Here is a 13,103-nt window from a genome sequence, read left to right on the forward strand (position 1 = left end):
TGAGGACTGCTGGCATGGCACTCAGGCGACAGGTAGAATCTTGGTCATGCTGTGGTTTCTCTTCAGAACGAACAAATCTTTCGCCTTTTACTAAAGATTTCCGTGGAGAGGAGCAAAACTGAGTTTTATCTCAATTTTTGCATGCCCCATCTTATTGGGGTTTTATTTTATTGGTTTAAAGATAGAACGAGTGTGCTTTAATGTAAGCTCATTTGCATAGAAATGACAGTAAATGTTTGTTTCTTTTCAAACAGAACTTTCTTGACCACATTAATTGTTTGAAAGATCTGGGAGCACATGGAAAAGAGTACAAACCATGTTTATAGCAAGGGGAAGCCTGGTGAGAAATCTGCTTTCTTTCATTCAAATTGGGTGCTCACTTTGAGCTGAATGAGAACTGCTGGCATGGCACTCAGGCGACAGGTGGAATCTTGGTCATGCTCTGGTTTCTCTTCAGAACTAACAAATATTTCGCCTTTTATTAAAGATTTCCGTGGAGAGGAGCAAAACTGAGTTTTATCTCAATTTTTGCATGCCCCATATTATTGGGGTTTCTTTTATCAGTTTAAAGACAGAACGAGTGTGCTTTCTTGTTAGCTTTAATGTAAGTTTATTTGCATAACAATGACAGTAAATGTTTGTTTCTTTTCAAACAGAACTTTCTTGACCATGCTACTTGCTTGAAAGATCTGGGAGCACATGGAAAACAGTACAAACCATGCAGTATCACAAGAGCCTTTATTTGATCTTTCATGAAGATAGAGCAGAATTGAGGACACGTCAACAATTTCTGCCGAATGTGGTTCATCTTTCCACATGGTGCCTTTGGCCACTGACACCTTCGTTGAGTCAAAGTCTCTGGCTGTGGTCAGAACTTTGAAAATTTATGTCACCAGAACGGTTCAGATTAGGAAAACAGAGGCTCTGTTTGTCCTGTATGCTCCCAACAGGATTGGGTGTCCTGCTTCCATGCAGACCATTATGCGCTGGATCTGTGGTAAGATTCAGCATGCTCATTCCACGGCAGGATTGCCGTTACTGAATTAGGTGAAGACCCATTCTACTAGAAAGGTGGGTTTATCCTGGGCAGCTGGTCGGGGAGTCTCAGCATTGCAACTTTGCCGAGCAGCTATTTAGTAAACACTTTTGCTAAGTTTTACAAGTTTGATACCTTGGCTGATGATAACCTCAAGTTAGGTCATTCGGTGCTGCAGAGTCGTACGCACTCTCCCACCCGTTCAAGAGCTTTGGTATAACCCCATGGTTCTTAATGTGACCCCAGCATCCTCTAGGTCGTATGAGAAAATAGGATTTTAATACCTACCGGTAAATCCTTTTCTCTTAGTACATAGAGGATGCTGGGCACCCGTCCCAGTCCATACTGTGTCTGCAGTTATTACTTGTGGTTATACACATGTTGTGTTACGGTTCTGGTCAGCTTTTTGCTGCAATTGTTCATGCCGTTGGCTTGTGTTCTGTTGAATGCCACGTTCTGCGGCATGCTTAAGGTGTGAGCTGGTAAGATGCTCACCTTAGTTTAACAATAAATCCTTTCCTCGAAATGTCCGTCTCCCTGGGCACAGTTCCTATAACTGGAGTCTGGAGGAGGGGCATAGAGGGAGGAGCCAGTTCACACCCTTTGAAAGTCTTAAAGTGCCCATGTCTATTGCGGATCCCGTCTATACCCCATGGTTCTTAATGTGACCCCAGCATCCTCTACGGACTAAGAGAAAAGGATGCCCTTGTGTACTATCCTGACTTCTCCTCCCGTCTGCTTACTTTGTGCCTTCCAACGCACAATGCGAACTACAGGTGGTGCTGCAGGGCCCACACCCTTTTACTTGCCTTACAGAGCAGCTCTGGAGCTGTTACAGTGCCCAGCTACTGCAAGAAATCAGCATGAATGCTTCAGGGGATGGGGCATGGCCAACATGAGCCCCACACCAAAGGAGGGTGGGGGTGTTTAATGCGAACTAGGGGTCATCCAAGCACTGCAAAAGGCCGCCATGCCCTGCATGCCCCTTTTCTCTTTTTATATGCAGATGAGGGTTCCAGCCAACTTTGGCCCACTGCTTGGATGACATCACCGTATGCAAATCCGTCTGCTGCAGACCTTCCCCCAGGAATGCTTGTACTAGTTGTTGGATATGGTTTGATATTTGATGGTGCTTCAGTATTAGGCAGCCTTCCGCCCTCCCATGTTCATCTGAAAAGATGTGGTCTCCCTGCAGTTGTTGTCCCCAGACGAGAGTTCCCTTGTGCTTCCTCAGTTGAATCTCCTTAACTTGACGGGGGAGGGGCTGCCCGAGCTGCCACCCTCCCCAGCCCTATCCCAACTCATACTTATTTTACATATTAGATCTCTTGATCATGAAGATTGTTCTCACAGGGTGAGGTTCATCCATTATATTTTAAAATAGGAAGGTACAAATTACATATTTGAATTGCATCTATGTGCTGGATTCAAATGTCCCCCCCCCCTTCCTTTCTCAATTGTGCCCGTCAGCAGCTATTCTAAGGTTGCTGCCAATGGGTGTGACACATTAATTTCTTCTGTGGGGTACACTGGACTCCACAAGGATTCACATTGGGGTGTAGAGTAGGATCTTGATCTGAGGCACCAACCGGCTCAAAGCTTTTGACTGTTCCCAAGAAGCTCAGTGCATTCTCCTCTATAACCCCGCTTCCATGAACAGGGAGCTCAGTTTGTAGTTGGTGCCTTCAGTAGCAGGCCAATTAACAGGGGCCTGCCTCAGGCAGCCTATTCTTAGCTATTAATTTTGACAAGAAAAGAAGAACTTGTTTTATGAGAATCTACAAGGGCTGCAGCAGGCTAGGTCTAATAGACATCTTTACTGCAGCTTCATCACTCCCAGCGGCGCTGTATACTCCCGTGCCCTGGTTGCTGGGTCACTGCAGCGGAGGCTCCGGTTTCATCCTAAGGTCAGTCACACACACACCACCCTTCCGGATCACGAGGCCGCTGATGAAGGGGAGCGAGGCCGTAGGGGGTGGGCCGTGTGCGCACTGCGGTGGACACTGATTACTGGGCAGCCGCTCCACTAGCCACCAGGTACAGTTAAGGAGCACAGGTCTGGGGGGTTTTCTCCTATATTAACCCAATTTTGTACTGCCCGCAGCGCATTGTGATAGGTAATAGGGCCTGATTCAGGTTGGATTGCAATCACAATAAGCGATCCAACTGCAAAAATTGCTAAGAGCATACGCATGTGCCTGCATTTTCTGCGGCACCCCGCAGAGAATGTGATCGCCTCTGCCTGTCAATCGGGGCGGGGAAGGGGGGGAGAGGTGGGTCAGCAACACTCCATTTCCAAGTCAGGGATGGAGCGGTGCGGGGGCAAGGCTTCAAAATGGGGTCTGCAACGGAGGAGACACAGGGGGCGTGGTCACAGCGGCTGTATGACATCACATTCAGCCGCTGTGATCACAAAAATGGTGGCGGCTTCCTGCGCGCACATACAGTCTGCACCAGCAGGAGGCTACACCATTTTTTATGATCACGCTGAACTGCAGTGCGACTGCAATTACAGCATGGTCAAGAAGGGAGGCGTCATGCTGGGTGGCCATGCCCTGTCACTGTGCAGGAGCCAGCACCGCTCACACACTAGTCCCCGGGTGCAGCCCCCAACCCCCGGGACACCCGGAGCAACAAAATGTAGATTCACGCCACCAGGCCACGCCCCTACCTATGAAACCATGCCTCCTTTTTACCATTGCGCTGCTTATCTGCGCGCACTGCATTACAATCTCCCTCGCCACCTCTCTGGGTGTCACCAGTGATAGTGACACCTCTGCCATGCTTGTAGCAGTTGGTCCTAAGATCTACGCCTCAAACCCTGAGTGTTTGCCCTTGTGACTTGTTGATCATCATAGCGAAGCAGATGCTTACAGAAAACTGCAGGGGTTTAGATTGAAAATAAAAAAATTGATGGGTATAAGGTAGAGAGGAGCGGGTTCGGTTCTCCGAGAACCGAATTCCCCACGAACTCCACGTGGTTTACACTGGTCCGAGGCAGGCTCGGTTGTTCCCGCCTGACTCGGAAAACCTGAACAAGGGAAAATGTCATCATCCCGCTGTCGGATTCTCGCGAGATTCGGATTCCATATAAAGAGCTGCGCGTTGCTGCCATTTTTACTCGTGCATTGAAGAGAGAGCGGAGAGGACGTGGCTATGTTCTCTCAGTGGAAATCTCAATATCAGTGCTCAGTATCAGTGGTTACTTATTGCTGCTCAGTAATACTAGTAGTGTGTCTCTCCTGCTCAGTGTCAGTTCTCAGTAGTATCCTCATCAGTGCTCAGTATCACTGCTCATTGTCTTGTGCTGCATTGTGGTGCTCAGCATACTACAGTACATTACTAATAGTCCAGTGCTGCATCTTGCTGCTCAGTGTCAGTTCTAGTATCCTCATCAGTGCTCACTATCACTGCTCATTGCATTGTGGTGTTCTGTATACTACAATAACATAGTAACATAGTTTTTGAGGTTGAATAGAGGCAAATTGCCCATCGTGTTCAACCTGTTTTAAGTTGTGATGATTCTACATACTTGCTGAATAATGTTTTATGACTAGTTAGCTACTATAACTCATGTTACCCCCGGATTAACCATGTTTATATTTTAAGTATTATAACCTTGGATAGCTTTTTCATTCAGAAATGTATCCATTCCTTTTTTAAATCCAATTACAGAGTCCGCCATTACCACCTTCCCTGGCAGGGAATTCCACATCCTGATTGCCCTAACAGTGAAGAAACCTTTCCTCCATTGCGTTCTGAACTTTCCTCCAGTCGCAGCGAGTGACCACGTGTTCTTTTAATAAATAATTCCTCTGATAACTCTTTGTTATGTATCTTTACATATTTGAAGATATTAATAATATCTCCTCTTAGGCACCTCTTTTCTAGTGTATAAATATTCAGCCTAGTAAGTCTTTCCTTATAGTCCAGTACTTTTAGGCCTTTAATCAATTTAGTCTTCAGGATCTCTTACACTTCCATGAGCAGCAGAGTAGTGCAATGGAAGCATGCTGGGCCCATAACCCAGAGGTTGATTGATCGAAACTATCCTCTGCTATGTGCATTTTTTTTTTATAATTAAAGTAATCAAAAACTGGGATTGATATTTTGGCTCTTTTATTTTTACTTAAAGTACAATAACTTTTATCATTTTAATTTGTTTTAATAGTATATTGACAGCATTGTTTTCTTTAAAAAATCCACTTAATTTTCTTTACCCTATTACTGAAATGGTAATTGACAAAAACAAACTACATTGTCACCAGAAGAGCAATGCAAAATGTACAAGTGATATATGAAAATCATCTTCCATCTTGAATTTCAATGATGCATTGGGACAACAATTTGTGAGAAACATCTTCACCCATAAAGAAAGATTTTCTTAATTCCTTACCTGTGTGCTGATTAGATATCACCTTGTTTTCACATTAAACAGACTTCCCCATGAGGAAGCAGCAAGGATGCAGTGACGTTTCCTGGTGTCAACCTGTATTATTTCAGTAGACATTGAAATGAGGATGCATCTTTGATGCCTTTCCAATGAAGCAAGTTTATTTCAGTAATAGGTGAAAAACCATTCCTACAAAGGTGTTAATCAGAGACTTGGCTTTGTGGACACTTTTCAGAGAGCAAATTTGTTAGCATAAACATAAAATCAGAAAATGAAGAGCTGTTTAATCACTCAATTGGACTTTTCTGCCAGCATATTTTTTTTTCTCTGCAACCCACTGCTAAATTGTGCTTCCTAACTGTTTTTTTATAAAATCACTTAATCAAATCTAACTCTGATTACATCAGAGAAGGCCAGGTACCCTACACCATAACAGGGGGTTTGAAATTTTGACTTGTCTACTTAAAGATCACCAAAATCTGATTACAAGGTCAATTACATCCCTGGGTGGGATTGAACCACCAACCTTTTGGTTAATAGCCAAACATGCTAACCGATTGCGCCACAGAGACACCTTGCAAAAGTCAATACTGACAAAGGCTAATAATCATTCATCTAGAACGTTTCCTAGAAAAACTTTAAAAAGTCAATAATCTGGAGAATTTTTGTAAGAAACACATTGGTACTTTCCCATGATGAGTGAGTGCTTCAGGATTTCTTGCACTTACATGGGCTATTAACCAAAAGGTTGGTGGTTCAATCCCACCCAGGGATGTAATTGACCTTGTCATCAGATTTTGGTGATCTTTAAGTAGACAAGTCAAAATTTCAAACCCCCTCTTATGGTGTAGGGTACCTGGCCTTCTCTGACGTAATCAGAGTTAGATTTAATTAAGTGATTTTATAAAAAACAGCTAGGAAGCACAATTTAGCAGTGGGTTGCAGAGAAAAAAATAACATTTTAAACCTACCGGAAATTTTTTTTTCTCGTAGTCCGTAGAGGATGATGGGGACTCCGTAAGGACCATGGGGGATAGACGGGCTCCGCAGCAGACATGGGCACTTTAAGAAAGACTTTAGATCTGGGTGTGCACTGGCTCCTCCCTCTATGCCCCTCCTCCATACCTCAGTTAGAGAAACTGTGCCCAGAGGAGACGGACAGTACGAGGAAAGGATTTTTGTTAATCCAAGGTCAAGATTCATACCAGCCACACCAATCACACCGTATAACTTGTGATATACTACCCAGTTAACAGTATGAAAACAACATAGCATCAGTCCAAGACCGATGAAAACTAACATATAACCCTTATGTAAGCAATAACTATATACAAGTCTTGCAGAAGTAGACCGCACTTGGGACGGGCACCCAGCATCCTCTACGGACTACGAGAAAAAGATTTACCGGTAGGTTTAAAATCTTATTTTCTCTTACGTCCTAGAGGATGCTGGGGACTCCGTAAGGACCATGGGGATTATACCAAAGCTCCCAAACGGGCAGGAGAGTGCGGATGACTCTGCAGCACCGATTGAGCAAACAGGAGGTCCTCCTCAGCCAGGGTATCAAACTTATAGAACTTTGCAAAGGTGTTTGAACCAACTTTGACCCACTGCTTGGATGACATCACCATATGCAAATCCATCTGCGGCAGGCCTTCCCCCAGGAATGCAAAAAAATATCTATACAGCTGGAGATGGTTTCTCAAACTGTATAACCTGGCGCTTTATATGATTAGATTAATAAATTAAAAAAATTTCAAAAAAGTATAACAGCTAAGGAGCTGCTGAGCAAAAACAGCTGGTTAGACTGAAAGAATATAAATACAACAAAAGAGAAATATGCTCTGCGCTCCAAATTTATTGGTAATTAATTAAATAATAAATTAATTAATCAAGTGCAGTCTAGCAGGGTGAATAATTGACTCAATGCAACTATTTTATGTCACAAAAGTTTATATCAAATTGTCAAACTCAACGAATACAAAGAATCGGTTTACATAGAAAACATATTAAAAGGACACATATATCCTATCTTTATAATGTGCACATTAAAGAATAATAATGTGTCTAGCCTAAAAATGTGCTGATTCTAACAGCAGACTGTAAAATCACTGTTAATTTAAACAGGGAAAAAGCTCTTTGTGGTATCAACTTCTAAAAACACTGGCGTCCCAGTGTGATTATAGATGGTATAACTCCGCAATAGGTTAAAGTTACTTTAGGTATGTATGCCGTAATAATTACCACCGTGCTGGTTCCTGAGTGATGCTGCAGGGTCCTGTGTGGAATTACACGGGGTAAGACATGGTGCTGCAATTGGTGTCTCTGATGATCAATGTGAAACTGACCCGCTTGTGATAAATTGTAACTAAATTCAGGGCCGTCAGTCCTCAACAGAATGTGGCTGACTCCAGAAAATTCACAGCGGAGAACGTAACCCGTATGATAGATGATTCGGGAATGGCTGTGTGGCTACCACTTAGCCGGCACTGACTCGACCTCACTGCGGGGGTCCGTGTATGAGTGGCTGTGTAGCTCCACTTTGCCAGCGCTGACTCAACCTCACTGCGGGGGTCCGTGGATAGATAGCTGTATAGCTCCACTTAGCCGGCACTGACTCGACCTCACTGCGGGGGTCCGTGGGTGTCCGTCTCGCGGGTCTGTTTATCCAGAGGCAGCTGCGGCTATGGCTTTGCCCAGTTGAAATGGCTATACTGAAGGTAACCAGCGGAGTGCGGGAATTTCAAACACAAGGAGCTGATCCGTGCTGTGTGAGTGTTCAATCAATCACACTCAGATGTGAGAAAGGGGCGTCAACGCGTTTCGTCTCCTAGCAACCGGAGACTTCCTCAAGACGAACCCTGTTTAAATTAACAGTGATTTTACAGTCTGCTGTTAGAATCAGCACATTTTTAGGCTAGACGCATTATTATTCTTTAATGTGCACATTATAAAGATAGGATATATGTGTCCTTTTAATATGTTTTCTATGTAAACCGATTCTTTGTATTCGTTGAGTTTGACAATTTGATATAAACTTTTGTGACATAAAATAGTTGCATTGAGTCAATTATTCACCCTGCTAGACTGCACTTGATTAATTAATTTATTATTTAATTAATTACCAATAAATTTGGAGCGCAGAGCATATTTCCCTTCCCCCAGGAATGCTTGCACTAGTTGTTGCATTTGGTTTGTTGTTTGGGGGTGCTTCAGTATTAGGCAGCCTTCTGCCCTCCCATGTTCATCTGAAAATATGTGTTCTCCCTGCAGTTGTTGTCCCCAGATGAGAGTTCCCTTGTGCTGCCTCAGTTGAATCTCCTTTACTTGACAGAGATGTGCCTGAGCAGCGGCCCTCCCCAGCCCTATCCCAAATCATACTTATTTTGCATAGGAGATACCATGGTCATGAAGATTGTTCTCCCAGGGTTAGGTTCATTCATTGCATTCTGGGTATGCTGACCCCTGTGATTTCCCCAAATGTGGGAAACTCAACTGCATTATTTGTGGTAGTGGGGGACTGTGTTTGTGCTTTCCTCTGGTCAGCTCTGGTAAAAGTCAGATTTCTTTGTCTCAGATCTTCCTCTAGCCTTGTTCTTCTTTCGAGAGTTCCCTTGTGCTGCCTCAGTTGGATCTCCTTCACTTGACAGGGGGGTGCCCGAGCAGCGACCCTCCCCAGCTCTAGCCCAACTCCTACTTACCTGCCAGGTGAGATACTATGATCATGAAGATGCTTCTCCCAGGGCAAGGCTCACCCATTGCACTCTGGGTGTGCTGCCCCTGCGATTTCCCCAAATGTGGGAAACTTGACTGCATAATTTGTGTTTCCCCTGGTCGGCTCTCATATAATTCAGATCTCTTTGTCTCAGGTCGCTCTCCAGCCTAGTTTGCTGTCTGTTTCCACTACTTTTTCTTGAGCCCCTCCCTTCTATACCCTTGTGCACTATCCTGACTTCTCCCGTCTGCTTACTTTGTGCCTTCAACGCACAATGCAAACTACAGGTAGTGCTGCAGGGCCCACACCCTTTTACTTGCTTTACAGAGCAGCTCTGGAGCTGTTACAGTGCCCAGCTGCTGCAAGAAATCAGCTTGAATGCTCCAAGGGCAGGGGCATAGCCAACATGAGCCCCACACCGAAGGAGGGTGGAGGTGTTTAATGCGAACTAGGGGTCATCCAAGCGCCGCAAAAGGCCGCCATGCCCTGCACACCCCTTTATTCTTTTCATATGCAGACGAGGGTTGAAGCCAACTTTGACCCACTGCTTGGATGACATCACCATATTCAAATCCATCTGCTGCAGGCCTTCCCCCAGGAATGCTTGCACTAGTTGTTGCATTTGGTTTGTTGTTTGGGGGTGCTTCAGTATTAGGCAGCCTTCTGCCCTCCCATGTTCATCTGAAAATATGTGTTCTCCCTGCAGTTGTTGTCCCCAGATGAGAGTTCCCTTGTGCTGCCTCAGTTGAATCTCCTTTACTTGACAGAGATGTGCCTGAGCAGCGGCCCTCCCCAGCCCTATCCCAAATCATACTTATTTTGCATAGGAGATACCATGGTCATGAAGATTGTTCTCCCAGGGTTAGGTTCATTCATTGCATTCTGGGTATGCTGACCCCTGTGATTTCCCCAAATGTGGGAAACTCAACTGCATTATTTGTGGTAGTGGGGGACTGTGTTTGTGCTTTCCTCTGGTCAGCTCTGGTAAAAGTCAGATTTCTTTGTCTCAGATCTTCCTCTAGCCTTGTTCTTCTTTCGAGAGTTCCCTTGTGCTGCCTCAGTTGGATCTCCTTCACTTGACAGGGGGGTGCCCGAGCAGCGACCCTCCCCAGCTCTAGCCCAACTCCTACTTACCTGCCAGGTGAGATACTATGATCATGAAGATGCTTCTCCCAGGGCAAGGCTCACCCATTGCACTCTGGGTGTGCTGCCCCTGCGATTTCCCCAAATGTGGGAAACTTGACTGCATAATTTGTGTTTCCCCTGGTCGGCTCTCATATAATTCAGATCTCTTTGTCTCAGGTCTCTCTCCAGCCTAGTTTGCTGTCTGTTTCCACTTCTTTTTTCTTGAGCCCCTCCCTTCTATACCCTTGTGCACTATCCTGACTTCTCCCGTCTGCTTACTTTGTGCCTTCCAACGCACAATGCAAACTACAGGTAGTGCTGCAGGGCCCACACCCTTTTACTTGCTTTACAGAGCAGCTCTGGAGCTGTTACAGTGCCCAGCTGCTGCAAGAAATCAGCTTGAATGCTTCAGGGGCTGGGGCATAGCCAACATGAGCCCCACACCGAAGGAGGGTGGAGGTGTTTAATGCGAACTAGGGGTCATCCAAGCGCCGCAAAAGGCCGCCATACCCTGCACACCCCTTTTTTCTTTTCATATGCAGACGAGGGTTGAAGCCAACTTTGACCCACTGCTTGGATGACATCACCATATGCAAATCCATCTGCTGCAGGCCTTCCCCCAGGAATGCTTGCACTAGTAGTTGCATTTGGTTTGTTGTTTGGGGGTGCTTCAGTTTTAGGCAGCCTTCTGCCCTCCCATGTTCATCTGAAAATATGTGTTCTCCCTGCAGTTGTTGTCCCCAGATGAGAGTTCCCTTGTGCTGCCTCAGTTGAATCTCTTTTACTTGACAGAGATGTGCCTGAGCAGCGGCCCTCCCCAGCCCTATCCCAAATCATACTTATTTTGCATAGGAGATACCATGGTCATGAAGATTGTTCTCCCAGGGTTAGGTTCATTCATTGCATTCTGGGTATGCTGACCCCTGTGATTTCCCCAAATGTGGGAAACTCAACTGCATTATTTGTGGTAGTGGGGGACTGTGTTTGTGCTTTCCTCTGGTCAGCTCTGGTAAAAGTCAGATTTCTTTGTCTTAGATCTTCCTCTAGCCTTGTTCTTCTTTCGAGAGTTCCCTTGTGCTGCCTCAGTTGGATCTCCTTCACTTGACAGGGGGGTGCCCGAGCAGCGACCCTCCCCAGCTCTAGCCCAACTCCTACTTACCTGCCAGGTGAGATACTATGATCATGAAGATGCTTCTCCCAGGGCAAGGCTCACCCATTGCACTCTGGGTGTGCTGCCCCTGCGATTTCCCCAAATGTGGGAAACTTGACTGCATAATTTGTGTTTCCCCTGGTCGGCTCTCATATAATTCAGATCTCTTTGTCTCAGGTCTCTCTCCAGCCTAGTTTGCTGTCTGTTTCCACTTCTTTTTTCTTGAGCCCCTCCCTTCTATACCCTTGTGCACTATCCTGACTTCTCCCGTCTGCTTACTTTGTGCCTTCCAACGCACAATGCAAACTACAGGTAGTGCTGCAGGGCCCACACCCTTTTACTTGCTTTACAGAGCAGCTCTGGAGCTGTTACAGTGCCCAGCTGCTGCAAGAAATCAGCTTGAATGCTTCAGGGGCTGGGGCATAGCCAACATGAGCCCCACACCGAAGGAGGGTGGAGGTGTTTAATGCGAACTAGGGGTCATCCAAGCGCCGCAAAAGGCCGCCATGCCCTGCACACCCCTTTATTCTTTTCATATGCAGACGAGGGTTGAAGCCAACTTTGACCCACTGCTTGGATGACATCACCATATTCAAATCCATCTGCTGCAGGCCTTCCCCCAGGAATGCTTGCACTAGTTGTTGCATTTGGTTTGTTGTTTGGGGGTGCTTCAGTATTAGGCAGCCTTCTGCCCTCCCATGTTCATCTGAAAATATGCGTTCTCCCTGCAGTTGTTGTCCCCAGATGAGAGTTCCCTTGTGCTGCCTCAGTTGAATCTCCTTTACTTGACAGAGATGTGCCTGAGCAGCGGCCCTCCCCAGCCCTATCCCAAATCATACTTATTTTGCATAGGAGATACCATGGTCATGAAGATTGTTCTCCCAGGGTTAGGTTCATTCATTGCATTCTGGGTATGCTGACCCCTGTGATTTCCCCAAATGTGGGAAACTCAACTGCATTATTTGTGGTAGTGGGGGACTGTGTTTGTGCTTTCCTCTGGTCAGCTCGGGTAAAAGTCAGATTTCTTTGTCTCAGATCTTCCTCTAGCCTTGTTCTTCTTTCGAGAGTTCCCTTGTGCTGCCTCAGTTGGATCTCCTTCACTTGACAGGGGGGTGCCCGAGCAGCGACCCTCCCCAGCTCTAGCCCAACTCCTACTTACCTGCCAGGTGAGATACTATGATCATGAAGATGCTTCTCCCAGGGCAAGGCTCACCCATTGCACTCTGGGTGTGCTGCCCCTGCGATTTCCCCAAATGTGGGAAACTTGACTGCATAATTTGTGTTTCCCCTGGTCGGCTCTCATATAATTCAGATCTCTTTGTCTCAGGTCTCTCTCCAGCCTAGTTTGCTGTCTGTTTCCACTTCTTTTTTCTTGAGCCCCTCCTTCTATACCCTTGTGCACTATCCTGACTTCTCCCGTCTGCTTACTTTGTGCCTTCCAACGCACAATGCAAACTACAGGTAGTGCTGCAGGGCCCACACCCTTTTACTTGCTTTACAGAGCAGCTCTGGAGCTGTTACAGTGCCCAGCTGCTGCAAGAAATCAGCTTGAATGCTTCAGGGGCTGGGGCATAGCCAACATGAGCCCCACACCGAAGGAGGGTGGAGGTGTTTAATGCGAACTAGGGGTCATCCAAGCGCCGCAAAAGACCGCCATGCCCTGCACACCCCTTTTTTCTTTTCA

The 13,103-nt window shown here is 45.9% G+C and overlaps 7 non-coding genes and 4 pseudogenes across 7 annotated transcripts; 10 read left to right on the top strand and 1 right to left on the bottom strand.

The window, feature by feature from the left end:
* The first annotated feature begins 46 nt into the window (after nucleotides 1-46).
* On the top strand, nucleotides 47-162 carry LOC135011680 (U5 spliceosomal RNA). Its single transcript, XR_010210732.1, has one exon. It is a non-coding gene; the product is annotated as a U5 spliceosomal RNA (small nuclear RNA).
* Nucleotides 163-437: 275 nt separating this feature from the next.
* LOC135011681 (U5 spliceosomal RNA) lies at nucleotides 438-553 on the top strand. The gene has a single exon (XR_010210733.1). It is a non-coding gene; the product is annotated as a U5 spliceosomal RNA (small nuclear RNA).
* Nucleotides 554-5,927: 5,374 nt separating this feature from the next.
* Nucleotides 5,928-6,001, bottom strand: TRNAN-AUU (transfer RNA asparagine (anticodon AUU)). The gene has a single exon. It is a non-coding gene; the product is annotated as a tRNA-Asn (tRNA).
* Nucleotides 6,002-8,806: 2,805 nt separating this feature from the next.
* On the top strand, nucleotides 8,807-8,970 carry LOC135011634 (U1 spliceosomal RNA). Its single transcript, XR_010210695.1, has one exon. It is a non-coding gene; the product is annotated as a U1 spliceosomal RNA (small nuclear RNA).
* Nucleotides 8,971-9,122: 152 nt separating this feature from the next.
* LOC135011658 (U1 spliceosomal RNA) lies at nucleotides 9,123-9,264 on the top strand (annotated as a pseudogene).
* A 690-nt stretch (nucleotides 9,265-9,954) lies between these two features.
* LOC135011635 (U1 spliceosomal RNA) lies at nucleotides 9,955-10,118 on the top strand. The gene has a single exon (XR_010210696.1). It is a non-coding gene; the product is annotated as a U1 spliceosomal RNA (small nuclear RNA).
* Nucleotides 10,119-10,270: 152 nt separating this feature from the next.
* Nucleotides 10,271-10,412, top strand: LOC135011659 (U1 spliceosomal RNA; annotated as a pseudogene).
* A 692-nt stretch (nucleotides 10,413-11,104) lies between these two features.
* On the top strand, nucleotides 11,105-11,268 carry LOC135011636 (U1 spliceosomal RNA). The gene has a single exon (XR_010210697.1). It is a non-coding gene; the product is annotated as a U1 spliceosomal RNA (small nuclear RNA).
* A 152-nt stretch (nucleotides 11,269-11,420) lies between these two features.
* Nucleotides 11,421-11,562, top strand: LOC135011661 (U1 spliceosomal RNA; annotated as a pseudogene).
* A 692-nt stretch (nucleotides 11,563-12,254) lies between these two features.
* On the top strand, nucleotides 12,255-12,418 carry LOC135011637 (U1 spliceosomal RNA). Its single transcript, XR_010210698.1, has one exon. It is a non-coding gene; the product is annotated as a U1 spliceosomal RNA (small nuclear RNA).
* A 152-nt stretch (nucleotides 12,419-12,570) lies between these two features.
* Nucleotides 12,571-12,712, top strand: LOC135011662 (U1 spliceosomal RNA; annotated as a pseudogene).
* The last annotated feature ends 391 nt before the right edge of the window (nucleotides 12,713-13,103 follow it).

This window comes from Pseudophryne corroboree, unplaced genomic scaffold (genome assembly GCF_028390025.1).
Source record: "Pseudophryne corroboree isolate aPseCor3 unplaced genomic scaffold, aPseCor3.hap2 scaffold_2490, whole genome shotgun sequence".
NCBI classification, from domain to species: domain Eukaryota; kingdom Metazoa; phylum Chordata; class Amphibia; order Anura; family Myobatrachidae; genus Pseudophryne; species Pseudophryne corroboree.